Source organism: Eleginops maclovinus, chromosome 14, assembly GCF_036324505.1.
Source record: "Eleginops maclovinus isolate JMC-PN-2008 ecotype Puerto Natales chromosome 14, JC_Emac_rtc_rv5, whole genome shotgun sequence".
Lineage (NCBI taxonomy): Eukaryota > Metazoa > Chordata > Actinopteri > Perciformes > Eleginopidae > Eleginops > Eleginops maclovinus.
Genome location: NC_086362.1, coordinates 14228269 through 14251374, shown reverse-complemented (window position 1 = coordinate 14251374; position 23106 = coordinate 14228269). Strand labels below are relative to the sequence as shown.

Here is a 23106-nt window from a genome sequence, read left to right as displayed (position 1 = left end):
AAACATGAGGGAACACCCTCCAGAGTACCCTCTTTGGAGGAAGAAGGAGGATAAATCAGGCTGTAACCAATGACAACCAGCGAAGGAGGGAGGGATGGACGAGGATCAGACTGAAATGTTTGACCTGGAATAGTCTGAACTCTTTCCATCTCAACCATCAACTCGTTCTTATTCTTGACTTCCCTTACTTCTTATACTTTTCTTATTCGTTCTACTAACTACTTTGAATGTAAACACATTTTATCTGCAATAAATTCTATTTAAAACTGTAATATACAAGTAGTCATGACTTAGAATGTTGGACTGCTATGTGATTAGTTAGAGCAGAGTTTCTGTTGAGAAGAGAAACTGACGTCAGATATGAAGAAGGAACCCTTAATGGACCCACATTGGAGATGTACATTCTGCATCTTATGTTTCTTTAGCACAAGTGGAAAACAGAGGTAATATGTCTTGCACCAGCACACAGCAGAGAGCCACAGACAACAGCCCAGTCTGTAGAGACGATCGATCATAGTACAAGAACACACACACACACATGCAGTAACACACACTCAGGAGAAAGTGAATTGATGAATAATTCACTGCAGTTATCGATCTTTGTGTCTCTCTTTTTCTCCCCACATAGCAGTAATATGATCTAGGTGTACATAGCTCTCAAGGTAGCTGCACACATTCCCATGATGCATTTGAAAAAGGACAGAGGACAACATTTATCTGAACTTGGCCTTCAAAGTTTGATGTTCATCAAATTAAGATTCTTGAAATGTTGACTGCATGTATGTTTCCCAAAAATATATGTATTACTGACTACTATGGACAGATAATATATCCATTAGTGACCGAACCTTTGGTATGTTTTCTGTTCTATGGTTCTTTCTCATACAGTAAAAGAAAACTCCTGCAGCTGATTAGCTAACTGCTAGCACACTAGCCAGCCAGGAACATGCTAGCGCAGGGGTAGGCAACCTGTAGCTTTGACGTTTAATAACAGGGAACAAAGGGAACACATTTTGTGTTCGAGTGCGAGATGGTGACACTGAAATTAAAAAAAGTGTTTATATTTAGGCCCAGGACTTCTGAGGTATGTCTCACATCTGTCTACGATTAAGCGCCTGTCACTGCAGGTAGCATCTCAGCCTCAGTTAGCTAACCATGGATAAATCCAAAATGAGAATAGCCTTATATGGATCATGGAGAGTTTAATTCTCCGTGGACAGATTTGATTTTTTTTTATGTCAAAGATGCTGGCTCAAGAAATGAGCAAACAACAATGTAAAGTTGAAAGACATTTCTAGAACAAGCACACGGCTGAAAAATAATTTGGTGATTTGCTTTGTCTTAAGCAAAATACCAAAACATTTCAACAGTTGAAATTAATCCTTAAAGGGATAGTCCGGCGAAAATTGACCCCAGGGTCGTTTTCTGCATGAAAACTGATTAAGTAAGCCCTCCAGAGAATTTTTTTCATTCATCAACCAGTATAGAGCTTGCCGGAGCAACCGGGAGCAACGCTAATAGCCCAAATGGCTTACAGTGCATTGGATCGGGGCAGTGCGCAGAACGCTTCCAAAACGGCATTTTTTAACCACTAACATTGCTCGAAATAGCATCAAACCTCTGCAGTAGCATGACTAGGGTCCCTACACATAAACGAAGCACCAACAACGTAGTTTGCAAACCCGAAGTTTATTAAAAGGAACTGTTTTACAAGACTCACCAACTGCCCCTCATTCCAGCTCCTCTCCTAGGAAAGTCCACACAAGTCGATTATTGAATGCCCCGGAGTCCAGTTCAAGGAGGAATGTTTTGGAATGTATATTTCCATGGAAATTCATACAGTAAAAAAAAAGTGCAAAAAAGTATTTAGTCAGCCACCAATTGTGCAAGTTCTCCCATTTAAAAAGATGAGAGAGGCCTGTCATTTTTATCATAGGTATACCTCAACTATGAGAGACAAAATGAGAAAAAAAAATCCAGAAAATCACATTGTAGGATTTTTAAAGAATTTGTTTTCAAATTATTGTGGAAAATAAGTATTTGGTCAATAACAAAAGTTCATCTCAATACTTTGTTATATACCCTTTGTTGGCAATGACAGAGGTCAAACGTTTTCTGTAAGTCTTCACAAGGTTTATTACACCCTGTTGCTGGTATTTTGGCCCATTCCTCCATGCAGATCTCCTCTAAAGCAGTGATGTTTTGGGGCTGTCGCTGGGCAACACAGACTTTCAACTCCCTCCAAAGATTTTCTATGGGGTTGAGATCTGGAGACTGGCTAGGCCACTCCAGGACCTTGAAATGCTTCTTACGAAGCCACTCCTTCATTGCCCTGGCGGTGTGTTTGGGATCATTGTCATGCTGAAAGACCCAGCCACGCTTCATCTTCAGTGCCCTTGCTGATGGAAGGAGGTTTTCACTCAAAATCTCACGATACATGGCCCCATTCATTCTTTCCTTTACACGGATCAGTCGTCCTGGTCCCTTTGCAGAAAAACAGCCCCAAAGCATGATGTTTCCCCCCCCATGCTTCACAGTAGGTATGGTGTTCTTTGGATGCAACTCTGCATTCTTTCTCCTCCAAACACGATGAGTTGAGTTTTTACCAAAAAGTTCTATTTTGGTTTCATCTGACCATATGACATTCTCCCAATCCTCTTCTGGATCATCCAAATGCCCTCTAGCAAACTTCAGACGGGCCTAGACATGTACTGGCTTAAGCAGGGGGACACGTCTGGAACTGCAGGATTTAAGTCCCTGGCGGCGTAGTGTGTTACTGATGGTAGCCTCTGTTACTTTGGTCCCAGCTCTCTGCAGGTCATTCACTAGGTCCCCCCGTGTGGTTCTGGGATTTTTGCTCACCGTTCTTGTGATCATTTTGACCCCACGGGGTGAGATCTTGCGTGGAGCCCCAGATCGAGGGAGATTAGCAGTGGTCTTGTATCTCTTCCATTTTCTAATAATTGCTCCCACAGTTGATTTCTTCACACCAAGCTGCTTACCTATTGCAGATTCAGTTTTCCCAGCCTGGTGCAGGTCTACAATTTTGTCTCTGGTCTCCTTTGACAGCTCTTTGGTCTTGGCCATAGTGGAGTTTGGAGTATGACTGTTTGAGGTTGTGGACAGGTGTCTTTTATACTGATAACGAGTTCAAAAAGGTGCCATTAATACAGGTAACGAGTGGAGGACAGAGGAGCCTCTTAAAGAAGAAGTTACAGGTCTGTGAGAGCCAGAAATCTTGCTTGTTTGTAGGTGACCAAATACTTATTTTACCGAGGAATTTACCAATTCATTCATTAAAAATCCTACAATGTGATTTCCTGGATTTTTTTTTCTCATTTTGTCTCTCATAGTTGAAGTGTACCTATGATGAAAATGACAGGCCTCTCTCATCTTTTTAAATAGGAGAACTTGCACAATTGGTGGCTGACTAAATACTTTTTTGCCCCACTGTATCTAGTGAGTGATGACACGGAAATGAAAGGAGTTGCCTGTAAGTCACAGGCAAAACATTTTTCAAATGAAGTATAAACAAACAAAAAAGTATAAGTGTTTTTCTGGAACAAATCTTCAATGGGCTCCTTCCCTTTGCATTGCATTCGATAATCGACTTGTGCAGACTTTCCTAGGAGAGGAGCTGGAATGGGGGGCAGTTGGTGAGTCTTGTAAAACAGTTCTTTTTAATAAACTTCAGGTTTGCAAACTACGTTGTTGGTGCTCCGTTTTATGTGCAGGGACCCTAGTCATGCTACTGTAGAGATTTGGTGCTATTTAGAGCAATGTTAGTGGTTAAAAAATGCCGTTTTGGAAGCGTTCTGCTCACTGCCCCGATCCGATGCACTGTAAGCCATTTGGACTATTAGCGTTGCTCCAGGTTGCTCCGGGCTAGCTCTATGGTTGATGAATGAAAAAAACTCTCTGGAGGGCTTACTTGATCAGTTTTCATGCAGAAAAAGACCCTGGGGTCAGTTTTCGCCGGACTATCCCTTAAATTGTTGTCCAATAGTTTTATACATGCAATTAACTTCAGTTTTTGCACATAAATTATAACTATATAAAAACAAAATAATTTATAAGCCATGCCATTAAATAGACTTTGCGGCTCCAGACACATTTTATCTGACGGAAGAGGGCCAGTTGGCTCTTTGGTTGCCGACCCCTGTGCTGCCAGTCAGTCCGGTTGGTCTTGATAATTTAACAGATGCATTCATGTTAATGACTAGATTGTTAACTATTGCTTTTTCCTCACAGCTATTTTTGGGGGATAAGTTCATTCTCCAGCAGAGCATGACAATATCAAACTGGAGGGTAGTCTATCTCTGTTCAGATGTAATACAAGACAAGTGTGCTATTAGGCAATAGCATAAAAAAAGACTAAATTAGTTTCCAGAGTGAGTTTCAGAAGGAGCTCTGGAGCGGCTGCTCATTCACTCCTCTGAGGTAGAGGTAGTCCAGCATTTGATCCCCCAAAGTAACCCCCAGAAGGCTGCTGCCACCCTATCTGTGGAGGTATTCTGAGTATGCCTAAGAGAAAGAAGACCCCTGGACATACCTAGGTCACTGGGTGGATTACATATCCAATCATACAGGGGACCCAGAGACTGGAATCCTGGGGCTGGATCTGGGTGAGGATGCTTAGGTGGGTGGATAGATAATCGAATGGTATGTTGGAAATCCTTCCTGTCTCAGAGAGATACCTCTTCTGCACAAGAAGTGTTGTCATATTGCAACTGAGCGAACAGGCTCCCAGATATACAGTGACACATTTTAGGAGCTTTAGTATTCACTAGATCAGACACTATCTTTGAGTCCTTAGATTTCTGTCATTTTGCACAGCATGGCAGTGAGAATATGATTTATTGGTAAAGGGAATATTCTTAGGTATTTATAATGGTGACATATTTGGGGCATCTGTTTCCGTTGCTTTTCATACATACTAAATGTAACTCTCTGACGTGCATCAATAATTAAGTCTGAAGATTTGTAACATTTGAAGGTCATTTCTATACTTAAAGCAGCAGACAGGTCACACAGGGGAAGGGGAATTGTGTAACATACAGTATGCAAGAGTCAATCGATGTATGGGTTTAAAGAAATATCCAATGCTAAGGTTACAAAATTACTAAAATACTTTTCCGCAAATCAGTGTAAAATAAGAAGCAGAAGAAAACAGTTAAGTGGACGGCTGAAATCTTAAAGAATTACAGATCCCTTATAATGTCCGCTCATTTAACTACACAGTACCACAGCTGGTAACAATGAAGCTCAGAGCAATGTCTTTCAGGAAGACTGGATTAAATGCTGCATATAATCAGTTTATCATGGGTGTTCTCTTTTGTCAATCACAATTCACCACAATCTCTAGCGGCCAATAATCGCGCTGCAGTCAAACTTTAAAATTCTTGTACTCTCTCCTGCAGTCGGTTGTGGTTTAAGGTGTTCATGCTGCGGCCCATCTCCACCCCATCCACCTCCATTCATCATAACGCCCAGGAGAGCTAATCCAAAGACCTCGTCACACCTCCTCTTCTTCCCATCTCCTCATCCAATCCAGATCTTCACCACCAGGGTCTAGATCCCCGGGGGGTTTCCTATATGCTCGCGGCTGCATTTCCGCCTTAAGATATACGCTATCAGGATCGGGGTTTAATCAGCAAACACTATTAACATTTCTTATATGGTGCATGTGTCAACAAATGTTCTTTATTAAAAATGAACTCTCTCCTGATTGAACCGTATAGAGCTCCCTGTAGAATCGTTGTCTGCCCTTGATAGCTGCTGTCACACACTCAACATGTTCAAAACAGAATACTCCATTAATACTGCAGACTGGAGCTTTGAGGTGAGCAGGGATAAGAGCAACTTGTCCCTGAAAGCCTGAGGGTGCTGATCTGTTTTTGACTGAAGTTTTTTACATCGCTGTTGAGAATCCTACGGTAAATCACACATGTTCTATTGCTGGGTTTGGATGGTTACTTTAAATATGAAATCTGTTACAATCGTTACTTGTAAAGTAATCATTAACATAATCTGAGTATCACAATCTAAAAGTAATGTAACCTGATTACTTTCCATTGCTTTTGAATTACCTTCATATCAAATTCAATGCAAATAAAAACAAGAGGAAATAAATAACAAAAAGATGATTTTGACTTAAACAATATAACATTAGAAAAGAAGAAACAAAGATATTTCATATGAGAAATGTATTAACAGTAATAGTTTACAAATGAATGTTTTAGCTTAATACATTATTTAAAAGCAAACTATTTTTTGTTTAATAAATCATTAATTTGCATGTATTTAAAACAAATTTAATTTAATAATAATTTGTCAATCTTTATTTCAAATTGCATTGTAAAATTGTAATCATGTTCGTAACCTCTATATTTGTTTATGATTATGTACAGTAATCTGAGTACTTTGTAATCGAATACAGTTACCTGTACATAGTTCGATCCTGTATATCAAGGGTTATATGATTAAGATAAGCTAGCAGTTTCACCTACTTCCAGTCTTTAAGCTGATCAAGATAAATTATAAGCGGAAGCATTAAAATGTGATGTCATCTTCAAGCTCACTTTTACTTTGTGTAGGTATCATAATGTCAGCAGGTTTCCCACCATACAAACAATATCATTTTAAAAACAGTGCTCCTGTTTCCAAACACTTCACCATTGTACCAAAACAGAACAGAACACCTGATATAGACAATATGAAATAGTTTGTTAAAATGATATAACCATTATTCAAAAAATAAGAATGGACTGTGTCAGTGTAATGAATGTTTTATTAGATGATCTCACAGCACCTGTTACAAACTGCTGAGCCATCTAAAACAGATTTTTAAATAATGTGAATATATATTATAATGCAGTAGCGCACCTGGGCCTTTAGTAGTGTCCTACCTGAATAAATCCTCCTCTTAATACCATCATTATGACGTCACGGTTATAGAAACCATTAATATTGTACAGAAACGCAGTACATCACAGGCAGGTATCTATGTAGCGAGAATGAATGTTTTAGGTTCAATAATAAATCCTGTTCTATTGAGGCTAAAGCTGTAACAGCCTTGCTAGCTTCACCAAATCAATTTCTCCTCCGCTGTCATCCATTGTGGCTTAAAAAATTTGCTTTATACCTACAGAAAAATATATAACCTTATGCAGGTCGCTATCATCGGCTACCAAGCTATCCAATCAAAGGAAGCGAAAATGCTGCCGTCATCATATGCCTGCCAGATGGCCCCAGTGTCGCCAACTCGAAATCTGATTGGTCAATGCAACAGTTTCATTGCCACTTGTTTTAACCTAAAAGGCCTGCACTGTTGATTCTGAAAGCCTCAGGCAGATTTTACCCGGCAACACATCCTGACTGAAATATGATTGGATAAAAGCTCCAACATTAACAACCATTACTGGACACAGCACAACCGAGAGCAACACACACTATAAGATGAAGAGAATAGACTATTGGAAATGATTTAATACATTTTAGTGAAATAACTATATTAGTCAGTGATTCTGATAGAGTTAAGGCCAGCAGAGAAGGCCTTGCTGGCCCTGACGGTTGGCCACTGTTATAATGTCCCTGCACACTGTAAAATCACTCAATACTGTACATCTCCACCTGCTGCCCTGACACTGAGAACAGAACATATTGCAAATAGAATATCAAACAGCGGAAACATTTGTTTATGCAAAGACACAGACACAGTCAGCTGTATAGTGCTCACACCTTTGTGAGTTCTTAATGTCTGTCAGCACCTGAGAGCGTGACCAATGGGTGCAGAGGAAAGTGTTTCCAAAGGCAAGTCAAGACAACTCCATATTTATTTAAATGGCACCAAATCACAGCAGTTCTCTCATCTTTTCCTAGCTAGCAGGTCTAGACTGCACTTCACTGTAGAAAAGAACCATGAAGTTAGGTTTCTGTGTCGATAGATGTGCACTGTAAAAAACTGAATCGCTGACTGATATTAAAAATATTATGTCAACAGATTTCACATAACTGAATTAGGTTAGTTTAAATCAATAATATTAAATTTGACCAATTTAAACTCAATATTATTGTTTTCAACTAACCTAATACAGTTACTGGAAATCTGTTGACTTAATATGGGACTTCGTCATTTATAAATGACGCTTCAAAAAACAGCTTTAAAAAATAACACAAGCCTCTAACCAATCATATTGCACCTTTAATGTGTCACCTAACATCCCTTCTAACCAATAAAATCAAAGATTATATAATGTCATGACAACAAGGAAGTTACAAGGAAGTACAGGAGACAAGAGCACATGTTAGGTCACATGCACAAGTAGCATCATGGTAAGTCCATTTTTAAGCTATAAAACACACATAAATCACCAATAAAAAAATATTACTAAATAGCCTAACAGTTGTTTTACTATTTTAGTCATTTCATGTAAGGAAATCTACAAATCCTTCTTCAAAACAGTTAAAAAAGTGCATGTCATGTATAAATGACAAAGTCCCATTAAGGGAAAGAAATGTTCCTAATGGTTTCTATTGTTGTGATGGAGATTCGACTGTTGTGATGCAGGGTCAAACTATTTATTCATACGTCTTTCTTAGGACGTTTCCAAGTTTTATGGTAAAGTGAGAGGGACAGCTATGCCTATTCCTGAGGGCAGTGAGGACAGTGCCAGCAGTGATGAGGACGAGGTAGTTGTGAGAGTGGAGCCCAGAAATGAGCAACAGGAAGACAGCGACAATGAGAGAGATGGTAGTGATGAAGGACAGGATGAGAATGAGGAGCCAGGCAGTGAGGAGGATCTTCAACCAGGGATAGGCCGTAGGTTGTTGTGGAAGTCAGCGATCCGTGCCCATTACCCAGTCCCTGCCTGGAAGATACGTCTGGCCACAGCAGAAAGGGTGCATTCCCCAACCTATTATTTTAGGCAGATGTTCTCCCCTGAGTGTTTCAAACACATTGTAGAGCAGACCAATCTCTACTCTGTACAGAGCAATGTGAACGCACCCCTGAATTGTTCAGAGAAAGAGATGGAGCAGTTCATTGGCTGTGCCTTTCATATGGGCATTTATGGTGTACCTGCACAACGCATGTGCTGGCAGACACACACTCGCATTGACAAAATTGCTGAGGTGATGCCAATGAGAAGATGGGAACAGATCAAAGCCAACCTCCATTTCAATGACAACACTATGGAGGGCCCTCATAATCTAGGCCAAGATCGGCTCTTCAAGGTCAGACCATTTCTTGACTTTACAGTTGAGACTATGAAAAGCATCCCTTTGACAGAGCATCTCTGTGTTGATGAGCAAATAATCCCATTCAAAGGGAAGAGTTATTTGAAAAACTATAACCCCAAAAAGCCCCACAAATGGGGTTACAAGGTGTATGTGCTTTGTGACTCCAAGGGTATGGCATACAACTTTGAATTCCATGTTGGAAAAATTCAACCAGTCAGTGGAATGCCTGACCTGGGTGCAAGCAGCAACATAGTCCTGCGGGTAGCATCCATAGTACCTCCATACCAGAACTTCAAGCTATACCACGACAACTGGTTTACTAGCATAGGTCTTGAAGTAGAAATGGCAAAGAGAGGTATACACTGCCTTGGCACAGTCAGAACAAACCGGTTGAAAGGATGTCCCTTGAAAACAGACAAGGAAATGAAAAAAATGGGAAGGGGCTATTTTGAGGAGAAGGTTGCTATGTGTGAAGGGGTGCAGGTAATTGCTAACAGGTGGCAGGACAACCGCAGTGTTACTCTACTCAGCACTTTCACAGGTGCACACCCAGTTTCTCAGGTCGAAAGATGGGACAAAAAGAATAAAGAAACAATCAACGTGACATGCCCCACTTCTGTTGCATTCTACAACAAACATATGGGAGGCGTTGATTTGATGGATTCGCTGATAGCACTGTATCGAACGAAGATCAGGTCACGCAAGTGGTACCTTCGAATCTTTTTTCATGTCATGGACATGATTTGTGTCAATTCATGGCTACTCTACCGTCGAGACCGTGAGACAAGTGGTCAGCCACAAAGAGGGGAACTCAGTCTAAGGGAGTTCAAGTCAATCGTTGCTGATGTTCTCTGCTCAGAGGGCACAGAAAGGGCCAAACGGGGGCGGCCAAGTCAAGTGGAGACTCCCCGAAAGATGGCTAAGAGGAGGGAATCATGCCCTCAAGAGGAGGTCAGGAAAGATGGCCTTGCCCACTGGCCATACTATACGGAAAAACAAGGCAGGTGCAAGTACGGCAACTGCTCAGGGCAAACAAGAGTGAAGTGCAGCAAATGTGACGTTCACCTGTGCTTCACACCAAAAAAGAACTGCCTGGTTCAGTTTCATAACTAATGGGACAAATTTGCATATATCTTTTTAATTATTATGGTTCAAGAATCATTCTGAAATGAAATTTTTTAAGTGTTTTATCAATAAAATGTGTTCATGGATAATGAAGCCATTGTTATTTAATCAATTGTTTTTTACATTAAGAAATCATGGAAAAATATATACCCGAATGGGACAAAGTCATTTATAAATGACGATACCCCAAAATAAAGGTCAAAGGTCAATTTGGGAAAGTGAGCATAGGAAATTTATTTTAGGCCTTAATACACTTAAAATCAAAGGTCATTAAATTTTTTTAGTTAATTTCCTTAATTAGTCCCATAGAGGGTTAAAAACAATTCCATTTTTTCAGTGTGCAGATCTGGACTGAGGGTTTCATTTTTTTAATCTTCTGTTTCAATTATTGTACTATGTGTGTCATTTAAGCATGCTAGTAATTGAAAATAACTGTACATTTCAACAGTATTGAAAATATGAGCTAAGATTACCGAACCATGACGTGACCAAACCATCCAGTTTGTCTGAAGAATAAACCAGGAAGCTATTCATAAGAGCCCGTGTTTATCAGGCTGCAAGGAAATGTCACAAGCCCACACCACATTGAGGCTTAATTACAAGTATGTGTGTTTGTGTGTGTGTGCGCGTGCGTGCGCGTGCGTGCATGCACGCACACACGCGTGGGCTTAGCAGAAGTGAGGTCAGCCAGCATTTATCCCAGAGAGAAGAGCAGTGTGTCAGCGGGACTCTATCTCATCAGCAGGACACTGCAGCTGGGAGAGCATCACATTTAAAGAATGAATAACATAAGTTAGGTTACTTTGTTACGGTAGGAAAAGCAACATTTGTAAATGAATAAAGTAAATGATGGCTGAATTCCATTCAGTAAAGCAGGTATTTTCCGGTTACCAACACACTGAGCATCTGTATACCATGCCTTTCCTTATTGTGAAGAAATGATAACACTTAATTCAACCTGACATAATCAAAAGCATTAATAGTTCACAATTTCTTCAAAAGAATTGAGAGTTAATATATTGTTTTTTATGATATACACAATTGAACACCATTTGGAGGCTGAACAAGGACTTCAGTTCTTTAGTGAAAATGGACCAAAGCCATTGAAAAAAAAGCAATATATTCCTCCAAATGCACCGGTATTTAAACCCTCTCTCCTCTTGCTCTATGTTCTCCACTCTACACTAACTGCACATGTGTAAACACACATTTCATCATTCCTGACAATGAACACACAAAGAACCACAACCAGGAGGCACACGCCTTTCAGAGCAACAAGACACACCCGTTAACGACAGAAGGCGCCGGAGGGAATGAGCCTTACTGCACCAGAGTCACATCTGACAACATAATCATATACGTGAGTGTTTGTAGGCGGGTGTAATTGCCCACTAACTAGCAGTCACTGGTTCATTACTGGTTAAAATGTTAGTACAAATCTTTGTCACATATTCTGTTCTGCAGGGGCTTAAAATACTGATCTAAATGCCAGCAGAAATGTTTCAGGTTTTGATCTCATTGTGAAATTTGTTTTCAGTCAGAAAATACGAATTACATCAAATGTTGGGATAAACATGCAGAAGTTTTTGATTCGGACCACAGTAAATGAAACTTGTGCTTGTCTTATATTTTAATTGTTAAACATATACAGTGGGGCAAAAAAGTATTTAGTCAGTCACCAATTGTGCAAGTACTCCCATTTAAAAAGATGAGAGAGGCCTGTAATTTTTATCATAGGTATACCTCAACTATGAGAGACAGAATGAGAAAAATAAATCCAGGAAATCACATTGTAGGATTTTTAAAGAATTTATTTTCAAATGATTGTGGAAAATAAGTATTTGGTCAATAACAAAAGTTCATCTCAATACTTTGTTATATACCCTTTGTTGGCAATGACAGAGGTCAAACGTTTTCTGTAAGTCTTCACAAGGTTTTCACACTGTTGCTGGTATTTTGGCCCATTCCTCCATGCAGATCTCCTCTAAAGCAGTGATGTTTTGGGGCTGTCGCTGGGCAACACGGACTTTCAACTCCCTCCAAAGATTTTCTATGGGGTTGAGATCTGGAGACTGGCTAGGCCACTCCAGGACCTTGAAATGCTTCTTACGAAGCCACTCCTTCGTTGCCCTGGCGGTGTGTTTGGGATCATTGTCATGCTGAAAGACCCAGCCACGCTTCATCTTCAGTGCCCTTGCTGAGGGAAGGAGGTTTTCACTCAAAATCTCACGATACATGGCCCCATTCATTCTTTCCTTTACACGGATCAGTCGTCCTGGTCCCTTTGCAGAAAAACAGCCCCAAAGCATGATGTTTCCACCCCCATGCTTCACAGTATGTATGGTGTTCTTTGGATGCAACTCTGCATTCTTTCTCCTCCAAACACGACAAGTTGAGTTTTTACCAAAAAGTTCTATTTTGGTTTCATCTGACCATATGACATTCTCCCAATCCTCTTCTGGATCATCCAAATGCCCTCTAGCAAACTTCAGACGGGCCTGGACATGTACTGGCTTAAGCAGGGGGACACGTCTGGAACGGCAGGATTTAAGTCCCTGGCGGCGTAGTGTGTTACTGATGGTAGCCTCTGTTACTTTGGTCCCAGCTCTCTGCAGGTCATTCACTAGGTCCCCCCGTGTGGTTCTGGGATTTTTGCTCACCGTTCTTGTGATCATTTTGACCCCACGGGGTGAGATCTTGCGTGGAGCCCCACATCGAGGGAGATTAGCAGTGGTCTTGTATGTCTTCCATTTTCTAATAATTGCTCCCACAGTTGATTTCTTCACACCAAGCTGCTTACCTATTGCAGATTCAGTTTTCCCAGCCTGGTGCAGGTCTACAATTTTGTCTCTGGTCTCCTTTGACAGCTCTTTGGTCTTGGCCATAGTGGAGTTTGGAGTATGACTGTTTGAGGTTGTGGACAGGTGTCTTTTATACTGATAACGAGTTCAAAAAGGTGCCATTAATACAGGTAACGAGTGGAGGACAGAGGAGCCTCTTAAAGAAGAAGTTACAGGTCTGTGAGAGCCAGAAATCTTGCTTGTTTGTAGGTGACCAAATACTTATTGTACCGAGGAATTACCAATAAATTCATTAAAAATCCTACAATGTGATTTTCTGGATTTTTTTTTCTCATTTTGTCTCTCGTAGTTGAGGTATACCTATGATAAAAATTACAGGCCTCTCTCATCTTTTTAAATGGGAGAACTTGCACAATTGGTGGCTGACTAAATACTTTTTTGCCCCACTGTATGTTATATATATATATATATATATATATATATATATATATATATATATATATATATATATATATTACACAGTAGTATTCATGTGTTAATAAGCCCAATGCCAAATCATTAATTAAATAAAGTAGAGAACATGTTCTAACAAAGCTTCGTTGATACAAAGAAGCCCAATAACATATTCCCATAACAAGCTTGAAATATATCCTTCATATTTCCTCTTATTACCAGCAATCTGAGGCTTCTGTTTTAAGGAATGAGCTGCCAACAGAATAAATGACACCCTACGGAGAGCTGTGATGTAGCTGTGTGTCTTCTTAAAGTATATTCAAGTATCCAGCATCATTTACATTTATTTGATTGAATTTGCTAACTTAACTTATAAGGCAATATACTTCACCTCTAGTGAGGGGCCCAGCCCTTTGAACGTTTTTCTGTACACCCCTGCTATAAGCAAATAATAGCAAAGGTTTTGTAGTTTTCTATTCCAAGCAAAGATATCACTCCCCAGTTCCCCACAAAGAATGGAGCCGGGTTGCTGCAGGAACTCCTCAGCATATGGTTGGTTTTGGTTCTTTATATTTACATAGAAGTGTAATGAAAAACAAAGACTTATATAATTTCACTATAAATAAAGACATGAATGCAGACTTGGTGCAGGTTTCAGATTTTGACGCCTGTTGACTACTACAAGTGTTAGGGTCACCTCTACGCACAGGAAGCAGTGCTGAAGGGTTTCGTGGGATTTTTCCTGTTTACGCTGCAGGGTGTAAGGACAGAGGGTGTTACTGCTGTACAAACTGTAAAGCCCCCGGAGACAAATGTGTCATTTGTGATATTAGGCTGTATAAATACAAAGAACTTGGATTAACCAGGCTATTCTACCATCCTCCATCCATGTAGTGATTAAAGGGCTCCATGTGTCTTGCCACAGAGCCAGTTAGTAATAAACAAAGAGTGATTACATTTGTTCTGATTGAAAGAATGCAGACTGGCCTTCAGATTGATTTCTCTCAGGGTGTGTTCATGCCAAGCCTGTTCCGAGAAGTTTATTTAGACTGGTTGCACCACTCCTACGGTGCAGGTAAACAGTGTCAATCAGAGGTTACCCCTTAAAACCACACTAAGACGCCTGCAAGTAAACAACCCAGTAATAGCAAAAGGAGAAGTGTCTTTCTAACTGTTCTTGTCTTTTTTTTAAAGAGAAACAATATTTAAGCTGAGGGTTAGAATGTTATCCAAGAATCTCACTGCGGGATTTTGCTGGGATCCCAGGACAATTTGAGTGTTGGGATTGAGAAAAGCTAGCTCCAGAAGTGGATGAGAGTTGTATATCCGTGATACTTTCTATATAGCAAATTCATTGTCACATTAAGTGACTCTTTGATAGAAATTTATTCCAGAATGTGGATACATCTATTTCCTATACACAGCCTGATCAGCAGCTTACAGCGGAGCTACAATTCAGAAGCCTCGATCTTTAACATTTAAAAGGGTTGCCTATTAGATCTGAAATGCTGTCTCACTGGCAGCACTATGGAGCAAATGTTCATTTCCTTCACGTCCAACAACTTAAAGGATGCGGCCACAGATACAACTCCGGAAAAAAATAAGAGACCACTCCAAATGTTTCTTAAATCTTTATCTCTACATTAATGGCAGCCATTCAGTGTCTGCTGAATTCCAACACAGAGAACAATTTTCGGTAGTTTATAGAATACACAAAAAATCATGTAACTCAAAGACAAACCTATAAATAATGAAACCAGAGAAAACGATATTGCTGCAGTGGTCTCTTCATTGTTTTCGGGGCAGTAGGAGGGGGGCAAAAGAAGGACTGGATTGGTTGGGAAGTTTTTTCTCCACACTAAATTGAAACCAATAAAAGTAATCCGAGAACACACATTGTCTCACCAAACTATATTATAAAAATCCATTATAAATTGTTAAAGTTCAAAAGAGGAGCTTTGGGATGATGCAAAATCACAACGTATGGTTCTATGGAATGTTTTTGTAATTAAATCATATATAAATATGAATAATAATAAAAAGATTGTGGTTTTGTTTTTACATTAAACTTTACTACCACTGGTGGTCATGTAACCAAAGTCCGTTGCTGGACATTTTAACTTGCTTAAGTGTTATGTCCATTTTGCACAAAAGTTATTCATTTAATGAGAAAAACTGTACATATTCAAGTATTTACTGCATATGGACTACTTATTAATTGCTATGTAATAATATATATCGTTATTGAGATATGGAATTATCTATATAATGATGGTGGCCCTACCCAAGAGTCCATGTCACTTTTAGGTTGTGGATGAATTTGCAATAAGATTTTCTACTGTGCATTGAGTACATAAAAAAAAAAAAAACTGTACATGAACAATGACTGTGCAAGCTGAAAAATACTGTCTATGCATCCCCTCTACGTATACAGGAGGATTCCCCTCATTCAGCATTCAACTATAGTAAAACAGCTATATTGAATTATTATTTTTGAACAGACTTGATTCCATTTATGAAGAGCAATATGCATGGGCAGTTCTAGGGGGGGGGCAACGGTGGCCAGTGCCCCCTTCCAAAAGAAGGGTTAATAATGATAATACCATTTGAATTGGTTTTGTGCTGTTACTGGTAGTAAATGCATTTTGTTGTTCGTAATGTTATTTAATACACTTTTAAATACTAAAACAAATGATGTTACTCAAAGAAAAACACCTATCATAGGCAACGCCTTTATACAAAACTAGTCATTATAAAATGTTGAACACTGTCTTTGTCTCTTAAATTAAACGTACCCCTCTTAAAAAATAACAGGCCCCAGCATGGCCCCCCAGTAAGATTAGTGTAGAACTGCCACTGCCAATATGTTCAGACCAGCTGTAATCATGAACAGGTAGAAATGTGAAGATACATTTCACCTCCTGTCCGCTCACACATCCAGGCAGCATTCTTCACAGGTCAGGTCGAAATTTCTACAGGGCCCCACAAATTAGAGGCAAAGTTCCAGACCAACACTGACCTGTGTTTGTGTGAGTGTGTTTGCAGTTTACAGCAGAGTGCTAATGAGTTCCTCCTGTCTTCAGTCCCAGACAAACTGCAGAACTCTCATTCACAGCTCCAGCTGATCTGCACAGGATGGATGGGCTCCTCATTAAAAACCTGGGGCCCTCCATGCTTTATACAATTATTAATGGGCTCATGTCTCTGTCCCTATTTCCTTTGCCCTAAACTGTGTGCTCTATGCAATGGTTTATGGTATGTTGGTTTCACACTGTTGAGGCGGTCCAAGATAGTTTCTACCAACAGTAGCCCTCCTTGCTTGCCTTTAAGACATGCTAAATCAGCTACAGTAAGTCAAATGACATATTATAGAAGAGAAACCAGATAAAAACCTGCTCATTCTATATATGCTGTATTGACTGAATCACAGTTACTATCTGATTTTATTTGATGGAGCCATTTTGACATGTCATTTGTTTCTTTCGCCCAGTCAATTTACATTGTAGCTGTATCTCTGACTCAGAGTTATAAAGAGGAGTGAAATATTGTCTCAATGCTATGAAATGTTGTCAAATGATTGCTAGCTAGCCACTTAGGATACAAGTTTGAAGTTCCTAACTAAGATTTAAAAGTTGAATGTTAATCTCATTGGCAAAGATGAAAGTTCAAGAGTTAAAAGTTCTTGACTGAGTTTTCTACTTCAACCTGACTGAAAAGGATTTGAATCTGAATCTTTGCTCTCACCACACCTATCATCTGTTCGCCTGGTATGATCACTAGTTCCCAATGTGGTGTTTATTAAGGGTCCTTAAAGAGATCCCAAGAGGGTCCTTTTCAAACTCCGAGCTCACATTGCTGGAGCTGCAGAACTAACGCAGGCTCCAAATGAAGACTTGTGTTACAGTTATTAAATCCCCCAATCCCACATCCAGGTGTGACAGCAGCCAGCAGGATTCAAGATTCAAAGGTTTATTGTCCTACATATACATAACCATGGTGTAGTTATGTAATGCATGAAACACTTCAATCGCAGGTTCCGCAATATTGCAATTACAAGACATACAAAATAATAATAATAATAATAATAATAATAGAAGAGTCAGGAGCCAGCAGATCTACTGTGGGCGTTTCTCTTTCCAGTCTAATCAGCCCATATGACATGCAGGTTCACAGAAACAAATGGTCAGAAAACCCTGAATGATAACCTCTCATAGTAGAGGTGCAGCCTGATGCTGCTCTAAATGATCATATATCTTATAAGATACAGGCTGAAGCCATGCAGCTTATTACAGTAGGCCTATAATGTAGCATATTATAGAATATTATAGTATAGCATAGAAAAGTATAGTATAATATAATATAGTATGTATCTATAGATGGTTAGGCCTTCTCAGTTTAAATGCATATTTTAAATGATGATTTATTATTGTGCTGCCAAAGCAGGTGACACTTGTGTTAATGAGGACAAAGCACAACACAGCTGGCCAGATAGGAATACTAACAGTATTTCTAAACCCGTTCACGATAAAAGACGTTCAAATCTAGTATTTAGAAACAGGTCTTACCAGTGCTGCTCATGGTGCCAGTCAGTGTTCTCCGGTCAGATGCTGCTCCGTAAATAAGCCTCTGTCCACACTGACAGGATGACCGCACAGCAGGGGGAATGACGGGAGGTGTCTGCACGGGGTGTTGCAGAGGGGGTTGTCCCTGGCTGTTATGCCGCAGAAAGCTCCCGAAACAGCCGCACTGAGCAGACAATGTCCCGCAGACACTGCAGTGTGCGCGGCTCTCAGTGCGGAGACGGTTAGGCTGGGTGTGGGCACGGTGGAGGCACGCGACAACAGTCAAGCTACCAAGAATAACACACAGGGCTTCCGGTGTGGCATGTCAAAATAAAGGTTTTCCGTAAGGTCAGGTTTATAGGGGTGAGAACCACCTATCTGTTGTTCTATTTATTATGTGGTGGTATTCAGGTTATTTACTTGTTTCTTTTCCAGAGTAAATATAATACATTTCAGGTGAAATTACTTCATGGAGAATATTGCTACTTTTTGGTATAACTGGTTCTAAAAAGTATTTAAGTACGATTCGGGAAAGTGTTCTCAAAGTATTTGGTGTAAAAACAAAAAGAAATATTTGTAATTATTTTAAAGCAAATCTTCAAATTTAACTGTGAATAGGTTTGAACAAAAAAAAACAAAAACGAAATTGCTGCCAATACATTTTTTTTAACCCATTCTGATTTTGTTATTTGTATATCATGTTGGATGGTTAAATCTATACCTAATAACCATATTTTAAAAAATATTGTGTGTCAAAATCTGCATTTATAAAGTATATCAATCTGTAAAATAAATAGAGAAAAAAGTACAAAAAAGAAAACATAAAGTAACATAAAATGGTAATAATCGGCTCAAGTGCAAATACCCAAGTACTTGAGTAAATGATCTTGGTTTCCACTACTGCATTTGTAAAATCTTAAAGTGTACAAGTTTCTCTGTCTGATCTGATCCAGAATGGTAGGGCTCTAATAAGGTACAAAAACGCACCTTTTTCATGAATGAAATGAAACCTTAAAAACCTGAGCAAAGAATATGCATTTTATAATCAATCCCCCATCCTTGACTATTTAGAAGTACATGGAACATCAGATGCAATACATGTATGTTAAACATTAATAATAGATGACATAGTGCGCAGCTTTACGCCTACCCCAAAACCAACCAATAGCCCATCAATGAGATTGTGCTTATTTGAATACAGTTTGAATGCAGAAATCAATGGTTAAAATTAAAATTAAATTGTAGATGAGTTATATGTGATCATCAGTTAAGCTTAAAAAGCTCATAAAGAACATTTGAAAATCTTGATTTTCATAATAGGTGAGGAAAGCCACTAAATCAGGCTCGTGGTGAGACTCTTTCCAATAAAAGTGCTTGACTTTGATATATTTTATTTTAAATGTAAATTGACAACACGAGAAATAAATCAAGTCCAATTGAACTGAGCTGTAGTGAAAGTGGAGGTTTTAGGGCCTGGGGGCAGTTTTGGTGGACTTACCTTGTTGGTAATCCAGCAGGGGTTACCTTTCCTTCTCCAATTCCATATTCCTAACCGACATTGGAATGTACACCAACCGAAAGCATATAACAAATATTGCATGCTTTTATGAACAGAGCCACAAAATAATGAACACACAATGAATACCAATGTTTCACTCATGGCAGTTGCATTTACCAATGTATGTTATTTGTAAGCAATCATGAATGCATTTTGTTAAGTTTCCAACAGGCTCACGTTCTTGGCTGACCGTCATGTTACTTCTATTCTCCCGTCATGCTTTTACTTTGAAAGACTAGATTCAAAGCTTCCGGTATTATGTTCGGTAAGTACGAGCATCTTCTCGCTGTTTGCTTCAGCATCCACAGACTGCTCCTCATCACAGCACCGGGCTGACAGCGACACTGCACCGGGGGCGCGGTTTTCACGGGGAATGTAGTTTTTTAGAAAGACAGCGCCCTTTCAAACGACCAGTGCGCAGCTGACCCTGGACTACAAGCCAGTGCAATGTAAACAAACTGCGTGTGAATGGAACTGGCAGAACTGCGTTTCATTTTTAAACAGGTTGGAAGATCAGTTGGGATGTAATGATTAGCCTTTGCACTGCGTTTATTTGTTTGAATAATGGTAATGTCAAAGCACAGCAGCTATTAGAATCACAGGGCATTCTGTTTCTGTGTCATCTATGTGTTTTGTAATAGCCTACAATTAACTGGGTCAGTGATTTTCTTTTTAAAAGCCTCCAGGAAAATGACAGACCAGGAGCTCACTGGAGGATACATCTTCAATGAAAAATATATTAAACATAAATACACAACAGATGTTCAGTTTGAGATTTGATCAGTCAGGAATAAAATGGTCTTCCAGAAAATGCTTTGCTTTTCAACAAACAAAAACTTAACTTATATGAAATGATCTACAGTGTAAATACTTTATATTGAAAGATAACACACAAGATTGTCTAATTGTACAAAACATTAGCAGAATAAAAGATACCATAAGAAAGTATTAACCTGATGTGTATCTACTAGTTTTAGCAGCCTTTTATCTTTGGATATGATTCAATCATTGCATATGACATGATCAATGTCTTGAATACTCTATGTGAATATCTGCTGCACATCTATAGAGGAAGACAAAGAAAAGTGTGTGTGATGTGTATCCCATAAACTGTATACGTTTATCCACAAAAGTTGTGAGGCTCACAATGGAACAGAAACATACACTAAAATATTGTTATTTGAGCGTATCCTCAAATACAAGAGACAGCTTAGTAGTGACAGTAAAAGTAGTTATTGTGTGATTGGTCCATTTCAGAATAATATCTCTGATATGTTTTATAATTATTGATCATTAAAGTGTTCTCAGAGCTGGTAAAGGTGCAGCTAGTTTGAATGGCTTTGTATACTGCAGGGTAGCTGCTGGATTTACTCCAGGTGAACTAAAGTCTGATGTAAGGGGTGATTATATTTACCATCATACAACTTAGAAAAATGCAAAAAGAAGGTAATCTCTTAAGGGGCTTAAGTAATATTCTGAAAACTGCTATACAAACCTTGGATTCTGTTTTCATTCCAGGACTGCACCATCCGGTCAAGTCCAATTTTAGTTACCTGACAGGTCAGAGTGGACACAGCTGGTTGAGCATGCCTTTCACTGGGTAGTTTACCCTGTTGTTTACCTCTGGCCACATCCTTCTAAAATATGATTCTGTTATGTATCAAGTAAACAGATATGGCAATTATAAAATGAGGAGAGCATATTGCAATTTCACAATTTCTGGCTTTTGTCTAAGCATTGCTAAAGCGAATTTTAAACCCAGTTAAAATGTTGATCTCATCAATCCAGCACCAAGTTATGTATATCATACAGTAGTTACCTGTCAGCAGTTTAAGAAGTATTCATTTTATTATATTTCTCCCAGATAAAGCTGTAAAAATACAGCTACAGTTAGCCAGTGTGTTTTATTATTACTAAACGTTAACTGAATGTTTTAATGTCTGCTGTATTACTATGTGATTATAACAGAAAGTGGGCACTGAAACACAGGAGCATCTAACATGCTTTTCATAATACCTACATGTTACCAATCTGCATGATATGACTGGTTGATTTGTCTGAGGACACGTCCAACACGCCCCTCTGATTCCTTTTGAGGCCAGGTAACCAGTCATCATTTTTCTTCAATATGCTGGTCCAGTCTGAATTGGAAAACAGAAAACAAAAAAACATTCAAAATCAGAATCAATGCGGCCTTTTGAACTTTTGCACAAACTATATAGTTAACTCATTATTATTTACACAATTCCGTCCAAAGTTATTTAAGTGTTTAACAACACTGTTAAGCCTCAATTCAGCTCCTACATCTCAAAGAAATCCATAATGCAGTGCTCGTTCAATTTGTTTGCATTGCTATGTAGTTGCATTTCGTGTCATTTACTGTGGCAAACAAATGTGAGGCCTACACTAAATAGTTTTGAATAAAACGTCTCTCCATAAGTCTCCAGCTGATAAGTTTCTATCACGTGAATCAGGTGATGGAAAGTAACTTAACTTTTTAATAAGTCCAGTTTTGCATAATAACTTACCACATTTGGTAATCAAAATCCAAAGTAGGTTGGGAAAATACTCAGATCTTGTACTTGAGTAAAAGTAGAAGTACTCAGGTCTTGTACTTTAGTAAAAGTAGCAGTACCAGAGTGTAGGAATACTCTGTTACAGTAAAAGTCCTGCATTCAAAATGTTACTCTCATCAAAATGTACTTAAAGTAGCGACAGTTAAAGTAGTCATTGTGTAACCTTTCTTTCCGTCTCGGACAGTATCTCGGCTCCGAACAGTAGTTGGCATGCTCACTGGCCTTTGAATGTCTGACCTTGGCTCGTTGTCAGGCCGGTAACCAGCCGCCCAGGCTATTTTTACCTTAACAAAAAGATGAGGAGGCGTTTGGGTGCCGTTGGAACATCCGCCGCTTTATTTCACACAGAACGTGACAACATGTCTTCAAGCAGGTTCATAATGAGCTAAACGGGACACTTTTTCCCTCTCTTCGCTACACATGTGCGCCTCACCGCGGTCGTCGCCAGACAGTTCTCTTTCCCACAACCCCCAGGTGCACACGTCACACACATACCTCCCGGCTTCCGTTACTAAAAGGGGACAGACCAAGCTAGATTTAATGACTGTGTATACTGCAGGGTAGCTGCTGAATTTACTCCAGGTGAACTAAAGTCTGATTTAAGGGCTGATTATATTTGCCATCATTAATCCAGATCTGTAAAGTAAATATATATATATAAAATGTAGTTACAGAAAGACAGACGGTCAGACCGACAGACGGATATGTATACATTAAATGTACATGTCACTAGTTAGACGGTTTTATCCAAAAGCGACATGCATACATTCCATACTGTGGACACAGTAACC

At 39.3% G+C, this 23106-nt stretch overlaps 1 protein-coding gene and 1 long non-coding RNA gene across 2 annotated transcripts in view; both read right to left on the bottom strand.

Annotated features, from left to right (window-relative positions):
* ablim2 (actin binding LIM protein family, member 2) overlaps nt 1-18427 on the bottom strand; it is an 89071-nt gene extending 70644 nt beyond the window's left edge. The window contains exon 1 of the transcript XR_010167288.1: nt 18185-18427. The gene's annotated coding sequence lies outside the window, so the exon portion shown is untranslated. The remainder of the gene's footprint in view (nt 1-18184) is intronic.
* A 3141-nt stretch (nt 18428-21568) lies between these two features.
* On the bottom strand, nt 21569-22637 carry LOC134875684 (uncharacterized). Its single transcript, XR_010167258.1, has 2 exons — nt 22479-22637; nt 21569-21880 (listed from the first exon to the last, which is right to left on the bottom strand). It is a non-coding gene; the product is annotated as an uncharacterized LOC134875684 (long non-coding RNA).
* Nucleotides 22638-23106: the final 469 nt, after the last annotated feature.